This window comes from Condylura cristata, unplaced genomic scaffold (assembly GCF_000260355.1).
Source record: "Condylura cristata isolate star-nosed mole 26May11 unplaced genomic scaffold, ConCri1.0 scaffold00009, whole genome shotgun sequence".
Lineage (NCBI taxonomy): Eukaryota > Metazoa > Chordata > Mammalia > Eulipotyphla > Talpidae > Condylura > Condylura cristata.
This window is the reverse complement of record NW_004567110.1, coordinates 16,473,306-16,493,073: the sequence shown is the minus strand read 5'-3', so window position 1 is coordinate 16,493,073 and position 19,768 is coordinate 16,473,306.

Sequence of the window (19,768 nt, the reverse complement as noted above, 5' to 3'; positions counted from 1 at the left end):
AAGATCTTTCAGACTGAAAACAAAACCTATCTGTTGGCTTAGCAGCATGGGAATCTATGCACTCTGGGTCCAGACAGGCATGGGGATATAGCCACATCAAGGGGGCTGAGATTCAATCCCTAAACCTCGGGAGTCATTCTTGGAATAACACTGTCATAGTGAGATGCCCACATACACAGGTAGCATTTTGAATATAATGGAGGGGAGAAGGGTAATAAAATAATAAAAAGGCTGCTTAATAACTAGTAAAGTGATGTCAGTTGGGATCACGACCACTGACAAAGTGGGAGACAGCTGATGACACCTCTGGTGAGAGAGATGAAGGCCAATATCAAATTTTCTCACTTTGATCACATGCTGAGGTATGCTGGTATCATCAACCAAGAGAGAAAACGGGGTAGAAGTAGCAGGTCTGAAATAAAAAATATATATATGGTTTGGGTGCACTGAGTATGAGGAAAGTTATTGGGTGCGGGGAGACAATACCCATTAGGGACCTGAGCATGCCATTCTAGAGTTACCCTCCAGGAACTATTTCTTTCCCACGGGAGGACACTGCAGTGTCAAGCATTTGGGGATGTCCCTTGGTGAAGTAAAAAAAATAGCCATCGCTGGTCTATCTTTATGGAGCTAATTTGGTGATGCTCCTAGAAATCATGTTTTAACCTTTAGAACATTCACAAAATGAACACGCCGTTATTCCCTGTATTGTTTGACGGAAACAGCGGCATAGAGAATTTGAGTCATCGTCCATGGGCAGTCCTGTCCTCAGTGGCTTTTCCTTCTATTCATGATAGGTTTCTGGGGCTGCAATTTCCTCTATGAAAGTTTCTCCACCTATTTGGGGGAACTAGAGGAAGGGGACACATTAAGGATACAAGGGGCTGCTGCGTTAAACAATTCCTACTCTTCTGGTCTTTATAAAATGCGGTAACAGTTTTGCTCGATTTCAAGATGCTGAGGACAGTTAGCCTCCCTTCTCCATGTTCTACCATCCCAGTTCTAAGCAGGGACCACCCTGCTTAATTCTAAAGTCAGAAGGGACGGGGCACCTTCAGGCTGGTGTGGCCACAGTCCTCCTCTATAATCTCTACAGTATGAACACTTACAGGACTTGTTCCTCAAGCTGGTTGAGAGGATTAAATAAGTTCTAAAGTGCTTATGGCTAGCAAAGGAACATATTCAGAAATGTGAAGATGACAATCAAGAAAATGAAAATCTGGATGTCGATGGTTACCTATTTCTCTCTCCACCATTTTCCTCAGTAGTTTTGAGACAATACATCAGGCCAAATGCTGCTCTTGTAAGCCATAATCAGTGAGAAGGTCAAATACCACTAGCTAGCAAGAGTTAGAATGTAGAGGTCTCCAGCCTAAGCATTTGGGAGGAGAGTTGATACAGTGGTGGCAAACTGAGAAGCAAGGTTAAAAATCCTTTGTCCTGGCTTCCCTGGTGGCGCAGCGGGTTAAAGCACAGCACAAAGAAGCTGAAGCCACTTCCGCATGAGTTTGATTCCCGCCTGCCCCGGAGGTGACCACATGGCACGGCAGACCTCTCCTGACCCGCCCACTGCTCCTCTCAGCAGTGTACTTTGTCAATCTGCCTGTTCTGCAACCCGCTCTGTCTCTGATGAATCCTCTCACCCTCCACATCTCTGGCCTGTACCCCACTTCTGTATGAATAAATAAAATTAAAAAAAAAAATCCTTTGTCCGAGTGCAGACTAAAGTTCATTATCCCTGGGCTAGCTCCCAAAGCATTGAAAGGCAAAGTGAGTGAGACCTTACCAGACAATGTTAAAGGCCACAGAAACCCAATGCTCGGTCCCAGGAGAGCCTCGTCAGCCCTTCCAAGAGACTGGAGTGGGTCCTTTAAGGGGAGTGGTTTTAAGAGATCAGCCCAAGTGCAGGACGGCCTTTATTTGGGCTTTTAAAACCAAGGAGGGGAAATGCTTGAAACATAAAAGACTGTCTTGGACCATCTGGTTCTGTAACAGTCCCCATCAACACATCCTCACTTGATGAGACCAATATAATAAATGAGGATAGATGTGTTTCACTCCTGTCAACAGGCATACAAGAGGAAAGATAAGAGAAGCTTTTGAAATCGTAGAGATCTTTTGGCTGTAGCTATTCCAGAGGCAATTAGTTCCATATGGAAAGCAAATCCATGCGGATAGATTTAACTATCAATTCTGTAGCTGCTTATCAAGAAACAGTATATTTTGTAACACACACACACACACACACACACGTCAGATCCCCTTACTCTGACACCTGCTTTCACACAGGCTGGGCAGCAAGGAATCAACCTTCGGTCTCTGCTATTGCTCTCATGTTAAGGAAATTAATTTTAAAGAAATCAACTGATTTTAAAGAAATTAATTACCCCTGGATCAAAATACTGACAGATTGCTTTTTAATATGTAAGCTGAATATAAGGAGACACTAATTTCAAGGCACTATAAAAATGCTTACAACACAACATAGTAGGCCTAAACATTTCCCCTCATAAGATTAACAAAAGCCAAGTATCTACTAAGGAAACCTTTCAGGTGTGTCTTTTCTCTGATAGAATTTACAGTCGATAATTCTGAATAAAAGAAGTGATAAGACAATATGTAATTTACTCTCCCATCCTCCCACCCATGAGTTTTCTTTGACTTATGTGCTATTTTTTACCCATTCATTTGCTTAAGATGTAGCAAAAAAAGGTAGGAATGAGATAATAAGGAAGATAAGAAGAGTAAAATGAAAAACTGCAGAAAAAAATAGACAAAAATCCTGCAACAGCCTCCCCCTGTATACTCATATTCCTTCCACCCTGCTGACGTCCCTGTTTCTCTTTAAGAGCTCCACAGTCACAAGCGTGGTGAGGAAACTGTGACAGAAGCAACGGCAAGCAGAAGTTGGCCTTGACATGTAATAATTCTCACAGCTAAGGACTCTCAAGACCAACAGAGTTTATGAAAATACCATGGGCCAAACCTGTGGCCTTCAAGGTTTGCAAAAAAATTCAAGCAATTATTCAAGCATTTTGTGCGAAGTGCAGTGCAGTGCATTTTGTCAGGCAGTTCCCCCTTAATTTCCAAACCAATGTGTATTTCCAAGGGAATGTGATCCATATGTTTCTAATTCATTTACATTTAAATCATCATAATGCTGTTTTGCTGAGCTATTTGATGTCCGAGAAGCCTATGAGGCCTTTTACAAGCCCTTTTAAAGGCTTTCTCCTTTGAACCTGCAACTCATGGTTTTCCTGTACAGAATGTGAATTAAAATAAAGAAAGGTTACAGTTTCTTTTCAAACTAAATTCCTCTCTATTTAACTGGATAATAATAATGACAACCATTAAAATAATGTGATTTCAGAGGCAACCTTACATACAAATTTAGAAAATCTATCAGTTGGAAAATAATGTTCCAGCTTTTCCAGTGCAACCGCTATGAATAGCAATGGTTAGATCCTACTCCATTTGCAGATTAAGTTTAAAATATTATTTGCTTTCTTAACCCCCTGATTTTTCTAAAGCCAAATGTAATTTCTTTCAGACTGAATACCTTCATGGATATTAATTGTGGCTATCCTGTAATATTTTCTTAGAGAAAGTTTTGAGTGTGTCTGTGCCAGAATTTCCTACGTCAATCATCAATCTAAGGCACCAGGATACTGATTAATTCTTTAAACACAGTAATTACAACATTATCTACTATGTCTCTTAACAACCTGGTAGGGCCTAGGCACTGTAGTCTATACATTACATACACTGTCTAGCTTCCTATTTGCAAAAACCTTGCAAATTTTTCATAAACCTTTCAAATTTTTCACTGATGCCGAAACTAAAGCACAAAAATTTGCACGAAATTCTAGGAAATGTGGCCAAATGTATAGATAGCAAGCAGAATAGACATCCAGGACACTGAGCAGGCTCTGTAGAACTAGCAACTCTTTGTGCAGGTTCTAGAAGAATGCTCTAAGACAATAAAATGAATCTGTAAAATGTAATATAAATTTCACTTCTTCACTAAGTTCTTTATCTTCTAGGCACTGTGTTAAGCACAGTGTAAAATAAAAATAAGTGAAACATCTTTTCTGAGTATACTGGCCTGGAAAGAGGGAACGGCGAATGTAGTGTGATGATAACTTTTAACTTGAGACTGGAGGTGAGAGTGTGCAGAATGTTAGGAAAGAGGGTCCAGAGATCATCTTAAAGGACCAAAAATACACACAAACCATACTGTTGCACACTCAGTATTTCACTGACATGGGGTCTCTCTTCTGAGATATTTGGAACTTGTCCTGTGAGCAAGGATCATGTGTTTTGTTTTCTTGGAAGAGAACCTTGTCAACAGCACAAAAATGTATTAGGAGATACCTACAATGGGGAAGTCATCTAGGAGACTGTCTCAATAATCCAGTGACGGAGGGAAGGCAGTGGGTTGGGGCGAAAATGAATGATAGACAACCTCATTAATCACATTTCCAGAATCATTTTACACTACTTAGCCTTCTAAAAAAAAAAAAAAAAGAAAGAAAGAAAGAAAAGCTCATTTTGCAGTATTTGCTAAAAACTCAAATCTCTCTCACTTCCCAATGTCATGTCTATGTGCCTGCAGACAAACATCCAGCCATCTATGACAAACACACAAACACTAGTTTAATGTCCCTGGAAGCACAAAGACTTCTTTCTGGGTAAGTGTTTCAACACAAGACTTGTTTTACACTGGCTTTGTTTTTTCTCAGTTGATAGTGAAGAACTGATCTAATGTAATGACTTCATAAAAAAGCAAGGTTTCCTGGCCCTCCCTGGTGGCGCAGCGGGTTAAAGCACAACACTAAGAAGCTAAAGCCACTTCCGCATGAGTTCAATCCCCACCTGCCCCGGAGGTGACCACATGGCGTGGCAGACCTCTCCTGACCCGCCCGTTGCTCCCCTCAGCAGTGTTCTTCGTCAGTCAGCCTGTTCTGCTCCCCACTCTGTCTCTGGTGAATCCTCTCACCCTCCACATCTCTGGCCTGTACCCCAGTTCTGTATGAATAAATAAATAAATCTTTAAAAAAAAAAAAAAGCAAGGTTTCCTCTGGAGAAGATGGTCAAAATTACTTATAAGTTACTTTTTCTTTCAGTGTGTGAGCAGAATCAATTGTCATAGCCAGAATGTATTAAACATACACACATGTGCAAGCAGAGGAAGACACAAGTGAATGACAATTTTGCTTCAGTGAACTATCAGTGTACCCCTGGATGAGAATATAAATGCATGCCTGTGGATCACAAATAAGTGATTAAGTAATAGCTCCCTACAGGTGTGGCTGTGTTCACCATTATGTTCACTGCTGTCCATCAGTTTCCTTCCTATAACCTGAAATTGGCTTATTTGGGTTCAGCTTATTTTTCAGAATATAGGCACTTTACAAGCAGAATATAGGCACTTTACTTTTATACACATTCAGAAAACTTAGAACAGAGCCTGATAGAGATAATTTGAATTTTCATTCAAAAAATATTTAAAAGATGTTATCACAGCTGATTTGATGTATAACTGGAGTAGGACACAAATACCCAGATATTGGTCAAACACCAGTCTAGATATGGCTGTGAAGGTATTTTTACAATGAGATTAACATGTAAATTAGAAGAGCAAATATGCTCCATATACGAGTTAGCTGAAGGTGTAAAGAAAAAAAAAAAAAACACTGAGGTCCCATAAGAAGAAATTTCGCCTCTAGAATGCCTTTGGACTTGAGATTGCAACATCGATTCTTCACTGAAGTCTCTGGTCTGCCAGACTGCCCTAGAGGCTTTTGAACTTGCCAGCCCCCCGACAACTGTGTGAGCCAATTCCTTACAATAAATCACTCTTTTAAACATGTACACATACACACACACACATTCCTCGTGTGTAATATATACATGTGTATGTAAATATATACACATATACCTACACACCCTGTTGGTTAGTTTCTTGGGACAATGTTAGCCAACACAGATATGCTGCACACAGCACAGCACAATTCACTAACACTCTTCTTCAGATAATTTTCCCTATTACGCAGAATGTCCCAGTCCAGGTAGGAGCAAAGCCTAACTCTCTCTTTGTCCACACCCTCAAGATCTTTATGCAGTCTTCCTCCCCAGGTCACTTTTTATGCTCACCAGAACACCACTGAACCTTCTAGACAAAAGTGACTTCCTTTAATTTTTGCTGTCATTCTCCAACCTTGCCATAATGCCCTAAGAGTCTGCAAATCTTGGACTCTGTGCTTCCTGACAAATATAAATCTTCTACTCTTTATTGTTTTTGTCCTACAAAACTTATGGCGAATAAAATGGTACATGCTGTTCCAGATTCATGCATGATGGAAGTAAAACCAGAAGATTAAGACAATTACAAAGTATCTTTATATCATTCTTGTAGTGTCAAACATTCTACACTGAAAATTTTAACTAAAAAGAAGTTACAGGCCCTCCCTGGTGGCGCAGCGGGTTGAAGCACAGCACTGAGAATCTGAAGCCACTTCCGTATGAGTTCGATTCCCGCCTGCCGCCTGCCCCGGAGGAGACCACATGGCGAGCCAGACCTCTCCTGGCCCGCCCGCTGCTCCCCTCAGCGGTGTGCTTCGTCAATCTGCCTGTTCTGCTCCCCACTCTGTCTCTGGTGAAGCCTCTCACCGCCCCTGAGCCTCTGGCCTGTACCCCAGTTCTGTATGAATAAATAAATAAATCTTTAAAAAAAAAAAAAAAAAAAAGAAGTTACAAAGAATTTATGATTTTTTAAAAGAGAATTTGAGACATAAATGAAAGGTGATACAAAAAGTCTTAATTCAAGAGTTCTCTCTGCAATGCACTGATCAATACAATTCAAGCTGACACCTGATTTGAATGCAGCTCAGATGGCTTCATGTGAGATCCCAACATCAGCAATGGGACCTGAAGTCTTTTAAACAGAGATGGTGTCTTATACCACAAAGTATAAAGAGAAATCACATGGACCTAGATCAGAAATATATCTTGAAGCTGTTTTTCCCAATTATATTCCCAATTATATGCAATCTCACTGATACTCAACTGCATACAGTGGGAATAATAAACCATTTATGGGGTGCCCCTAGCATTCATAGAAGATGGTCCATAATTATTAGAATCTCTCCTTGGGGCTATATTTCAATTTCTGCAGCACATAACAACATGTTCAACACATAATAAAATAATTATAAATGAAACAGCATTAAGTTAAACTGATAAGGGGGCACTTTTCTTTCTCTACAGTTTTAAGTAATACTGATACAGATCACTGTACAGAGGTTTCCAAATCTCTATAGTCATGTTTGATTATTAGATAAACTCATCTTACATATATATATACATTTTCATGGTGTTTCTTATTTTTTGTATTTAAATACATATATATGAAGATGTTTATATATACTATAAATATACACACAGTATTCTTGAAAATTATTACTTTGTTCTTAACACTGGATTCACTTGGAGGCTTTATTTTGAATTCATTTTGTTTCCTAAAAATAACAGATTTTAAAAAAATTGTGCAAATTTGATTCCTACTGTGTAGGAATAAATAGTGAATGATAAACAGCTATCATCTTTCTTTCATTTTAAAGTTTAACAGAGTTACACTTGGAAAAAGCAGCCACTTTAAATGCAAAAAAAAAAAGACCCACACCATTTTTCCAAAGAAAAATAGCCATTTTAAAATACAAATGCATTAATACATGGCCCTCCCTGGTGGCACAGTGGGTTAAAGCACTGCACTAAGAAGCTTAAGCCATTTCTACATGAGTTCGATCCCTGCCTGCCCTGGAGGTGACCACATGGTGTGGGAGACCTCTCCTGACCTGCCCGCTGCTCCCCTCAACAGTGTACATCTGCCTGTTCTGCTCCCCACTCTGTCCCTGGTGAATCCTCTCACCCTCCGCATCTCTGGCCTGTACCCCAGTTCTGTATGGATAAATAAATATTTTTTTAAAAAAATGCATTAATACAGATGTTAGTCAACAAACAAAATATTCAGCAACTAGGCAAAACTAAGTTAATAGTAAATACTAAAAAATACCAATTTATTCAGCTGTCATTCTTCTAAACAGAGGCAAATAAAAGTTTGGGATTGGTTCATCTTGTTACAGAAGAAATTTCTATATTTAGTAAAATAACCAGGAATTCTTGCAAATCTACAATTTTATAGCTCTGTGATTTAGTCACTACAAGAAATCTTTAAAATGTTCATCCCTAAGAAATTTTTATGTGTCCATTTTGTTTGGTGTTATACAACTACAGCCTTGGTGCTGAAAACCCAGACATTTTTAGTGACTGAAATGCCTTATCTTTTTAAAAACAAGAAGGAAAAAACAGAAAGAATTACACAAGTATTTTTGAAACTTGGCAGGGTAATTCCACTTAACTCTAGAGTTATACAAATTATAATAGAATTATGCAAATATATAAAACATCTGCCTACATCACCACAGAGTTACATAGTGACTTTTGTATGATTTTCCAAACTTATTTCAAAAGCTCAGGCTAATGTGTTAAAACTTAAAGTATGTCCTAAATGACCTTAACTTTAAGTTCTATTATAAGAAATTCAAAACACAAGTCTACAGCTTATGGATGTTATATATGTAAAGCCTCTGTTATTTATACCTGCTTTTCATGCCTGATGAAGTTGCACATGTCAGCCTGATCCTGTGGAAGGCCAAAGTAAACAAAGTGCTCCTAATGTTAAATGTTCATGTCCATGAGGCTATTTCGTCTGGATCTGAGAGAATTCTTACTTAGAAAATGGCATCTGATGTCCTTGGAAAATTTAGACATGTCATTAGATATAAACTGAAGCAAATGGATAAAAAGAATCTGCAACTAGATCCCAAATTCCAAAGAAATCAAAATTTCTTAGGATGCTAATTTTCTAAAACAGCAGCCAGTTTCTCCTGGATTGGTGAAATAGGAACACAATGTGCCAAACTTCAGCACCAAGGCTGTAGTTATACATCACCAAACAAATAGATTTACATTTCCCAGTTCCATCTGAGAAACAAGACACATACATTTTGAAGGGAGATGGAAGGATGCACATGAATCCTGTTAGAAGTGTAACTGATAAATCCTAGTACATAGTGTTCTACTTATGTGCTGAGATTTGAGAAGCATCTGCTGTCCTAGAACTCTGAACAACAGTGTCCTGCCACAAAGTTCTATCTGCTGTTTTGGAATCAAGAACCAAAGTGACTGCTCTAAACAGTGGCCCTGTCTGTGTGGCAAGGCTCCCCTAAGGGATCCTAATTTGCATATATCTAGAAAGCCATCTATCTTGCCTTATCGTCGAGATAATTCAAGTATCCTCATAGAAGAATCAGTGAACAGAATTTGGGGACTGATGATCAATCTGCTGGAAAACTGAGGTTCACTATCTTAAGTAGAGAAGGCAGATAAAAATAAACATTTTGGAACTGAGAACTCACCTAGAGTTAAAAGAAAATCAAGGCGATACTTAGGCTCTGATGTGAGCAAATGATTCAATATTTTTATATCTCCAGAAAGCACAATTAAAGCAAAATTTAAATGTTTTCATGGTATAGTAAAAAATCTGATCTTGTCCCTGGTTCCTAGCACACAGCATCAAAAACTCTTTTAATTTTCCAAATGATAAGAGTATTATTATTACACTAATGAGGTGACTCATGGCCTCTACAAAGCCTCAGGATTGGGGGTTGGGGTAGGGATAGATAGGAAGTTACCACCAAGACCAACCATGTGATCAGAGGGTCAGGGCTTTGTATCTACCTGATCTCTGACCTTTTAAGAAGTGACAAGGTCTGGGGTGTAGTTCAAGCAAATGACCAAGGATTTAATCAAAGAATTCTAGTAGTAAAAGCCCAGTAACAACTCCCAACACCAAGACTCAGAAGAGCTTCCTGTTGGTAAACACACTGATATGCTGAGAATGTGACATGTTCTGACTTCACAGAGAGAACACAGCATTCTGCCAGGGCCCTTCCAGCCCTTGTAGGAGGATAAAGTGTATCCTTTATTTTATGATAAATTGCTGTCATAAGACTAGCTCTTTCAATGAAGCCCACATGTCACAGGAGCACCTGAATGGAGGCCAGTGGGTCAGATGAACTGGTAGCCTCCACTTGGATACTGGCCTCTGTGGCGGGAGCACTTCTGTGGAGCACTGGAGCCTCAATTCTATGGTGTTAGAAGTAACTCCAGTTTATGCCAGAACTGCAGTTAAGTTACACGCACTTGGATAGAGCAGAGCATTTCTGACCTAGAAGATGAACCCATTTTCCTTGAATGACACAAGGTCAGTCAGGTCATCTCTGCCATCTTGGTGAAATCAGAAGTAAAAGTACGGGAGTCTACTTAGCAATCAAAAATATAAACTCATATATAGCAACATGGATGGAGGTGGAAGGGATCATGCTTAGTGAAATAAGCCAGAAAGAAAAAGAAAAATACCAATGGTTTCATTCAAAGCAGGAGCATAAAGAACAGGTGGGGGGTGTGTGAAAGAAGAGAATAATAATAATAATGAACAACTACATACCAGAGACATTTTATGGGGGTGGAGTGGGGAATGGGATCAAAAATGGGGGGAGGGAAATGCACTGGACTATGGTGATGGCACACAGGTGATCTGGTGACGGGAAGCCCATAGGGATTACAACTGAGATGGAAAAAGGCACAAAAATGATGTAAAAATAAACTATTATTAAAAAAAAAAAGTATGGGGTTCTCCAGCTAACTAACTCTGATGCTGGCCATAACAAGAAGGTATTTGTTGGAAAGGGGCAAAACAGTATAGAGAAACATCCAGGCTGGATCAGTCACAAATGTACATATGTCTTTACCCAATTATGCTTCAATAAAGGTGAAAGGGAGAAACTGCCTCGAGTAAAGTATCAGGGAGTAAGTCACACTAAAAAATGAGACACACACTTAGGTGTGGGATATCCTGTTACCTAGTGGTAAGTAGTTCTAAAATCAGATGAGGGCATTTAATTCCTTCCCAGCCTTGAGGATTTCAAAATGAAAACACTATGTAAACAGAAAGTTAATGACCTATAAGATTTCTCTAGTTTCTCAAGAGGCCAAAACCTTGCAAGGCTCAAGAAACCCAGAGAGTAGTGAGTTAAGCAAGAATGGGGCAAGACATAGAGAAATATTTTCAAATAGTGCTGCTAACGTATAAAGACTTGGCTTCCCAAGAGTTTTGACTACAGTATCTAAACTATATATCACCTGCTTTTGAACATTGCCATTTGAGTAAAAATAGCATCATCAACAATAGTCAACACTGATAGAATATTTTCTATGGACCAGACACTCTGCATTTTACATGCATGTTGTCAGTTAACTCCCAACAGCATCACGAGGTACCACTCCTTTGTCCCCATCTTACATAGCAGAAAAATAAGTCATCACATAGATGCCAGATATTCTACAGTGCTGAAAAAGCTGGGGTCCAGAGAAGCCCAAGGGGTTCAGCAGCTGGTACCATATTCCTAACAGTCAGCTGAGAGACAGCTGAGTAACAGTATTGCCAAAATTAACAGGTTTTTGGGGTTTTTTTCAAACAATTAAAAAGTCAATATGGAGGAGCCTCCCTGGTGACATAAGGGTAAGTCTCAGCACTACCACTGCAAAAGGCCTGAGTTCAATCCCCAGCCAGGGAGCTGACTCACATGGTGCAGCAGACCTCTCCTGTCTTGCCTGCTGTTCCCCTCAGCAGTGTATTTCAGTACATCTTCCTATTCTGCTCCTCACTCTGTCTCAAGTGAATCCACTTCCCCCCTCTCCATCTCTGGCCTATGCCCCAGTTCTATACAAAAATAATAAACCTTTAAAAAAATTAGAAAGTCAGTATGGCTAATCAAACTAACAGAATCCAGTCAACCTGAATTTGGAAACAAATTATTTACATTAAGGAACTTATCTTTGCAAACATGCAGAATGGGTACTTTTCCAAAGGGAAAGGACAGTAATGGCCTTGACTGTACCATTCGAATCCATAATAATTTAAACTATGTGGAGACTGAGAACATCAAGAGAGAAGACAAAAGTGCACAATCCCATTTAAGGACCTTGGCTAAATCCTAGAATTTTCAGTTCTTCTGAAGATTCCCACACCTTGTGGACATATGAAAGGGCTTAGTATTTGGGAGATTTTATTACCAAGTCATAAATATTTTATTTACCGGAACCTGTAAGGAAAGAAGAAAGGAAGGGGTATTTAGGCAGCTTTCTGAGGAAAAGCTTGCCAAGGACCCGTTTGTATTGACTTTGCACAGCACTCAAAAACACTTTTGTTTTGCTTTAAATCTTTCCTTCTGGAATTGGAGGACAGCCATCAGGTATGCAGCACAGATAAACTGACCTGCCAATATCCGGGTTTAAATCTGAAAAACAAATATGTCAATGAACTTGATCTAGGTACCATCTTTCCCAGTCTCATTTGCTCTCCTGTTTCCAAAGGTACATGAGCAATGAAATCAGTATTAATGTTGCCCTTTATAAAGACAGATCTACTGAGCCATTGCCATTTGGGTGTCTGCTTTGAGATTTCTCAGCAGGTGAGAAAACTGATTCTAGCTGACTTTGTTTACGGACACCCTATGTCTCTTGGGGAGGAAATCACCAGAATGAAATGTGTAGACTATGTGGGAAGTCCAACATAACTGGTTTATGTAGAAGTGGAATCCTTGACCTTGCCCTCAAGAAAGTGCTCAGTGATGCCATAGCATACGAGTTCAAGAATGAAGTTTCTGTCCTCCACACACTCTTCTGACTTGCTTCTCTGACACAGAAACCCACCATGTCATCACTGTTAAAAATCTTGTATGACTTCTCTTTGCCTCCAACAGAGGCAGATCATGATTTTGTTAACAGATAGCTATGATTATTTTATTGAATTCAATTCTAATATTAAAAAAACAAGAAATTTTACCTCAATATATAGGTGTGTGTGATGTCAGTGAATACAGGATTTATTTTTAAAGATTTATTTACTTATGCATATAGAATTGGGGTACAGACCAGAGGTGCAGGGGAGGCGAGAGGATTCACTAGACACAGAGTGGGGAGCAGAACAGGCAGATCAATGAAGTACACTGCTGAGGGGAGCAGCAGGCAACACAGGAGAGGTCTGCTGGCCATGTGGGTCACCTCTAGGGCAGTGATCGAACCCACACTGAGCGCCTGCGGCCAGTTTGTAGTGCTGTGGCCTAACCCATCGCACCATCAGGGAGGGCCAAATACTAGATTGCTGACCCTACTTACGTAGACTTAAGCTAAGTAGCCACAACCTCATGGTGGGGCATTCACCAAAGTTCATGTGGGCTTCCCAAGTTTGTGGTTATAGCTATCACTTATTGGGCTGCCTGTTTAATTAAAAAAAAAAATTAAAAATGTACAAAACTACATTTTAAAATCAGAAAACAAAGCAAAAATGAGGGAGCTTAAATCCTGCCTATTATTTTATTTGCCTAGTCCATGAAGACATTTTGGTGTTTAATTCATGCGAATGATGAAGTAAAATTCAAACTACTTTCTTAATATTTTATGGACCACAAATCTCTTCACTAGGTGATACGTTCTAAATCTCTAACCACTTTCCTTATACAAATCACATGACCTAATCATACAGGTACTTTTGATCCTAATATTAACACATGTGTGCCTCAGGAACGATCTTCCCTACACCAGAAATGCTACTCACATCATCCAGCATACACCGTCTGTGAAACTTTCTTAAAAGATGGCCACAGAGGGCCCTCCCTGGTTGCACAGTGGGTAAATGCAGCACTAATAAGCTAATGCCACTTCAGCACTAGTTCAATCCCCAGCCCCGGAGGTGACCCACTTGGCGCGGCAGACCTCTCCTGACTCACCTGCTGCTCCCCTCAGCAGTGTACTTGTCAGTTCTACTCCCCACTCTGTCTCTGGTGAATCCTCTCACTGCCCCTGAACCTCTGGCCTGTACCCCAGTTCTGTATGCATAAATAAATAAATCTTAAAAATAAAAAGGATGGCAGCAGAATTAAACATTCACACTAGCTTCTATGTCACTTGGAATTTGGGTTATAAACGCTGAGCTGTCTGACTGTATCTTACTTATCTGTGTATTCAAAGTGCTGAGTACATATGTGAAACCTCTGATAAATGTTTGGTGAAAGTAAGATAAACTGACCTTCAAATAAAAGACTTAGGCTCCATTTATAAAAAGTATTCAAAAAACACAATGTTTATCAATAAAAATAATGTAATCACTCTCAGGATTTATCTTCATCTGCTGTTTTCTGAAATCACCAGCTTTTAAATTCTAAACTGTGTTACAAAAATACACATTATTAAATGGTAATCCATCTATTTTCTTGATTCTTCTGCTGTTTTATACCAGAGTACATACTAAAAGAATGAAGGTGTTTATATTACAACTTAGAACTCACCAATATTTACCACTATCGCAGAGCGTATTCTCAAAAATTCTAAGGCAGACACATCCTGTTCATTTATGGACAGTTCTTACAAGAAACAAATCTGACATAACCCATCACTACACTAAAATTTCCCTATGAAGTACAAAGTACTTTAGTTAGAATTCAAATCTATATGACGAGGAATCAACTGAATGAACACTGCAAATGATAGTGGTTAGGAAGATTTCTCCCTCACTCTGCTACTTTATTAGAAAAACACTAAGAGGAAACCTAAGCAACATTTATAGTTACTCATTATGTTTTATCTCTGATGCATGTCATAACTACATCAGAGGTATTTGGTTTCAGAAACTCTTTGTAAATTTTAAATGACTGAAGACCTCCAAAGAGATTGTGTGGGTTATAATTATCAATATCTCTTTGCTGTGTTCAAATTTCCCCCAAGAAAATCTAAACAACAGTACAGCCCCCAAGACCATCCTGCTGGCCGAGTTCAGAAGATGTGATTAAACATGCTTGTTGAATTAATAAATTAGTCACAACTTGGGTTTATTGTCAATATGTAGTACCAGTATTCCAGTTACGCAACTAATATCTTATGGTCAATATTTAGTACCAGTATTCCTTTGCCACATCAATCAGTTTCATTACTCGTCAACAGACTATCAAATGGAAGCTCTAGGATAACAGATGTGTTACAAAAGGACAATATTGTCCCCTGCTTGGAATCTTTGTGGATGATGACGTAAGAGGAGGCAGGTAGAAAGTAGAGGAGACAGACACAGTTGAAGATTCAGTGAATGCTGGCATATATAGTTCAACAATCCTTAAATCAATGACTATATCTCTTCTTTTAGATTTATACCATTATGAAATGTAATCTAGATACAGAAGAGTCCTAACTGATTCAGTTATAGTATTTAAGTTTACAGAAGCTTCATTTGACACAGTATTTCATTAACCTTTTAGGTACATGCAGAACTACCTCAATTTATGTATATTGGCCAAGGTTCACAAGTTCATTTTAATTTAGTAAATATGAAAATAAAGGCAGACATAGATGATAAGGATGCCTCATATTACAGAAATTGTTCTTGCATGCTATTTAATCTGAGACTCAGAATAAGAGGAAATAAAATATCCCTTGAAAATGATCTTGAATCTAAATACTTTTCAGCTATAATAGCCATCCCTCTCTGACTTCTGCTTTGAGTGTTCTTTACCATTTTCAGTCTGTTGCCCATTTCAACTAGATTAGAGAGTCAAATAAATCATTCCAGTGGAGGACAATCTTAAAATGAAATGTCTGTTGGGGAAATAGCTTTTCCATTTATTAATATTAATTTTTAACTTTACCATATGTTCGGTTCGTTTTCCACCTCTGAAAGTCAGGACTCATGGTGTGCATGTGTTTTTCTGAATAGCTGAAAGAATGATGTTACCCATCCAGTGGTTAGTTTATAGCCTTCCCATTCCTAGTTCTTGATCCTGAGTTTAGCTCCATCCCAGGTATGGCCACATTCTGGTAAATCCCTTAAGCAAGAAATACTGCAGCCAATATAAACAAAAGAAAGGGAGGGAGTGCTGCTATGAACGGCAGTTATGCCAATGGGAAAAATGAAATCAACTGTTTGCCAATACTCTGTGGCCTGAGGGTTAACATAGTATCCAAATAGAACTTATAAACTGAGCCTTAAAATTGAAGCATCACAGAGTAGGAAAAAAATAATCCCACCAACTTTAAGTGATGAAATATTTTTCTCGTTGGTTGTATATTCAGACTGTCAGGTAAACACAAGATACTAGAAATGTCTCCTATTGCTGTCTTTATAATACCAGGATGATATGGGGCATAGGTTTTGATGTAATTTACTTATGTTTGGGTATATATTTTCATTAAATAAACTCAATAAAATAACACTGTAAATTCAGACCTATTTGTAGATTTTGATAAACGTACAGCTTGGTAAAATTAGAATGAGAAAACTTTTGAAAATCAAATTAGGGAGAAGGTGGTTATCAACTGAGTCTTCTAAAACAACTCTAAGTAATATGTTGATTTAGGCAAAAAGGAAACTACAGAATGTTGTGAGACAAAACTTCTTCTGGCACTGGATCTTCACAGTGTCCATTCTCCCTGCCTTGTTTCTCTAAAAGGACTTTCTGTACAAGTCAGACATAGGAAAATAGACACTTAAAAAGAAGAAAAAAAAAACAGTACTAAAAAAAGAAAGACCAAATGTTTCTACTAACTAAAACAACTACTGGGAGCATAGAATTTTTTGAGTGTCATTAAAATAGCTCATTTAAAAGCAAACACACATAAATCACTGCCTCACGTCTTCCTACTGGGTGTTTAGAGGAGTTTTAACTAATAAAATTATAATATCAGCAATTATTTATTTCTGTCTATATTTGATGGTATTTAATCCTAACAGTAAAACTACAAGATGGATGTTCAGGAATCAAACTCAGATCTTTCTCCACCTAAGGTGCTTCTTTTTTCCACCACATTTTACTACAATAGTAATTTCTAAGCTACTGCCAAATAGATAAGGCAAGGCATGTCTTATTTCTCCCATGCCTTTCATATTCAAGTTGTTAAGACTCACCCAGAAAAAAGTGGGAGGAAGAAAGAAACTGAGCTGTGACTAGTTGTGTAAGATGGATTGTGAGGATAACCAAGTAGCTTTCAGTTTCTGGAGTAAAGAAACTAACTGCATAAAACAAAACCTAACTTTATCTCTGCCTTGGACACCAAATACACTGTTTCCATTTTGCCAAGTGATTTGGGTTTTACTTTTAGTGGCTTGAATGTAAAGGTCAAGGTCAGATAGAGTCAGCATTTTCATATATGACAGCTCTAGAAATTGTAGTTTTTAGATTGACAAGTAATTTATTTTCCAATGAAGATAATCAAAAACAAAAGACAGCAGCACACCATGTAAAAACTAAGAGACAGGTAAATATCATATTTACAACGGGAAGCCGGCAGCACCTAAAAAGATCCCTTATTATATAACGGAAAACCATTATCATTACTTCTATTTAGTTCATGGCCATTTGTTGATTTGGTTACTGATCTGTCAACATTGCTTAGTATCTGAACTAAGAGAGGACTGTGTAGCCTATTATAAATCACTGAGATGTTAATAAGCTCCGAGAATCCTCTGAGTTTATTCTACATTTACGTAGGCATGAGATAATTCTCATTTGACTTCCATGTGAAGAATAAACAACCAACTGAGTATGATCTCTATCTCAGACAAGAATTCCTTGATATTTGGAACTCTTTAAAGGGGTAACAACAAAACATTCCTTTTAGAATTTTAAGCATGAAACTATTAAATTTTCTCACTCAGGTCCAAAAAGGAAAACAGGTAAGAGCAGAACTGTTTTGGTGAAATCTGATTGGGAATATGCTGAAGCCTCCCCAGTGCCAGCTGCCATCTCTACCTCTGACTGTTCTTTTGAGAGTAAGGTCTGATGAATTCCTGAGAACTCTGATACTCAGTTCTCCAGAACAACCAATTATGTGACTGATAGAAATTTCTCTTGTCAAATTGGAAATCAATCAAAATATCACAACAGTTTGTCAATGGCAGTAAATGTTTATCAGACTAACACTGTATGTTTTCTTGTTTGTTGTAGTTAACCTGTCATGTGACTATAAATCATGAAATTTTTTTGTGCAGGTGAAAACATTTTTTGAGAAGAAATAACCAGAAAATACCTCTAAGCATTATAATTTGAAGTATGAGGATATAATTTTATAAAACAACCATCCCTAAGATAATAGCTTTTAGGGAGGAATGTACAAATGTCTCTTGAATAGTCACACCTTTAAATAAGCATTTTTCAGATAAGAACAATCTACCACTATATATCTTGACATTTCAGTGTTTCCTATTACAAACTAAGGGAAATTATACCAACTCCTTACTTATTAGGAAAGTCTATGCTAAAAATTAATTGGCTAATATCCTTATGAAACATTTAAGGGGTTGAAAATCTATTAAAAAAAAGAAGACATTTGAGAAAAACAATTTGCATTATAAGGAGATGAAGAATTTCAGCAAAATAACCTCCAACTTGACTTTTAAAATACTTCACTTTTGCTATTTTCAAATGTTACTTAATAGGAGTTATTTTAAGATAATTTTAGGGAAAATAAAATTTTCTATGATGATAGAATACAAAGTATTAAGACTGGGAAAGTCTGACTGTATACTAGGAGGTCAGTTAAGATTCAGTTATCACCCACTTCCAATAGGTGTGTAAACTCTAACCCATTTAACCCTCAAGCCAACCTCAATAGGTACTTAATATTATCTGCACAGGAAAAAAAAAAGTCTCTAGTACTTAAGAGGTAAATAATTTTCTTACAGTCAAATTCTGGCAAAATTATCTCCTAGCTCTCTACCCAATGCCCCTTCCTTTACACCATTTCAAGTCTGGCTTACAAAGGTCAATATACTAAGGTCAGCAATGAAGGAGAAGTGGCCATCAGAATTTTAACAGTAGAATACAGCATAAAGATTATCTCTGGATCCAGTTTTTTGGACAGGAAAGACTAACAGACATATAACTTACTTGGTGTTAGTAAATGATAGTGTCAACTTAAAATAAGGTAGAGCCACTCTGTACACAGCTAACATCCGTTTTTTAACAACTTATATAAAACCAGGCCCAGCACTTCAGGAGAACAGGCCATCTAGTGAAAGAAAGTTGGATGAAATTGGGCATGAGCTTATGCCCCGCCTTTTATAAGAATACCCTTCAGAGCCTCCAATCTTCTTCCTGTAAACTCTTGTTCTTGATTGGAGAGAAAGCAAAGGATCAAATAAATCACAACTACTTTCTTACACCCTGGAGGACTTTTGAGGGTTGAGCAAAGATCAGGAATGACTAGCTTTCCTAACTAGTCCTCCCCAACTGTTTTCCTGTCTATCACTGCACACAACTAGTCCCAGCCAAAACTTGTGAAAAGAAATATAAATAAATAATGAATGTTAAATTCACAATAAATTTATATAAAGATAAAAGGTTATGGGGAAATGCCTTCTCCTTTGATCTTTAAATCACTGATAACGATGATAAACTTAAGTTTCTTACATCTATCCTTTAATCATTGTGATAATCAATGATTACTTTTACAGAGGAAGAATTAAACAGATAAACAGACTTGTCCAGGTTGACAGAGTTATAACACTAAGAGTAGGATTTACACACACTTTGTCAATTTCATATTCATTTGTTCACTAAACTCTTTATTCCTGTTTTCAGGGAACAAATCACAGACTATA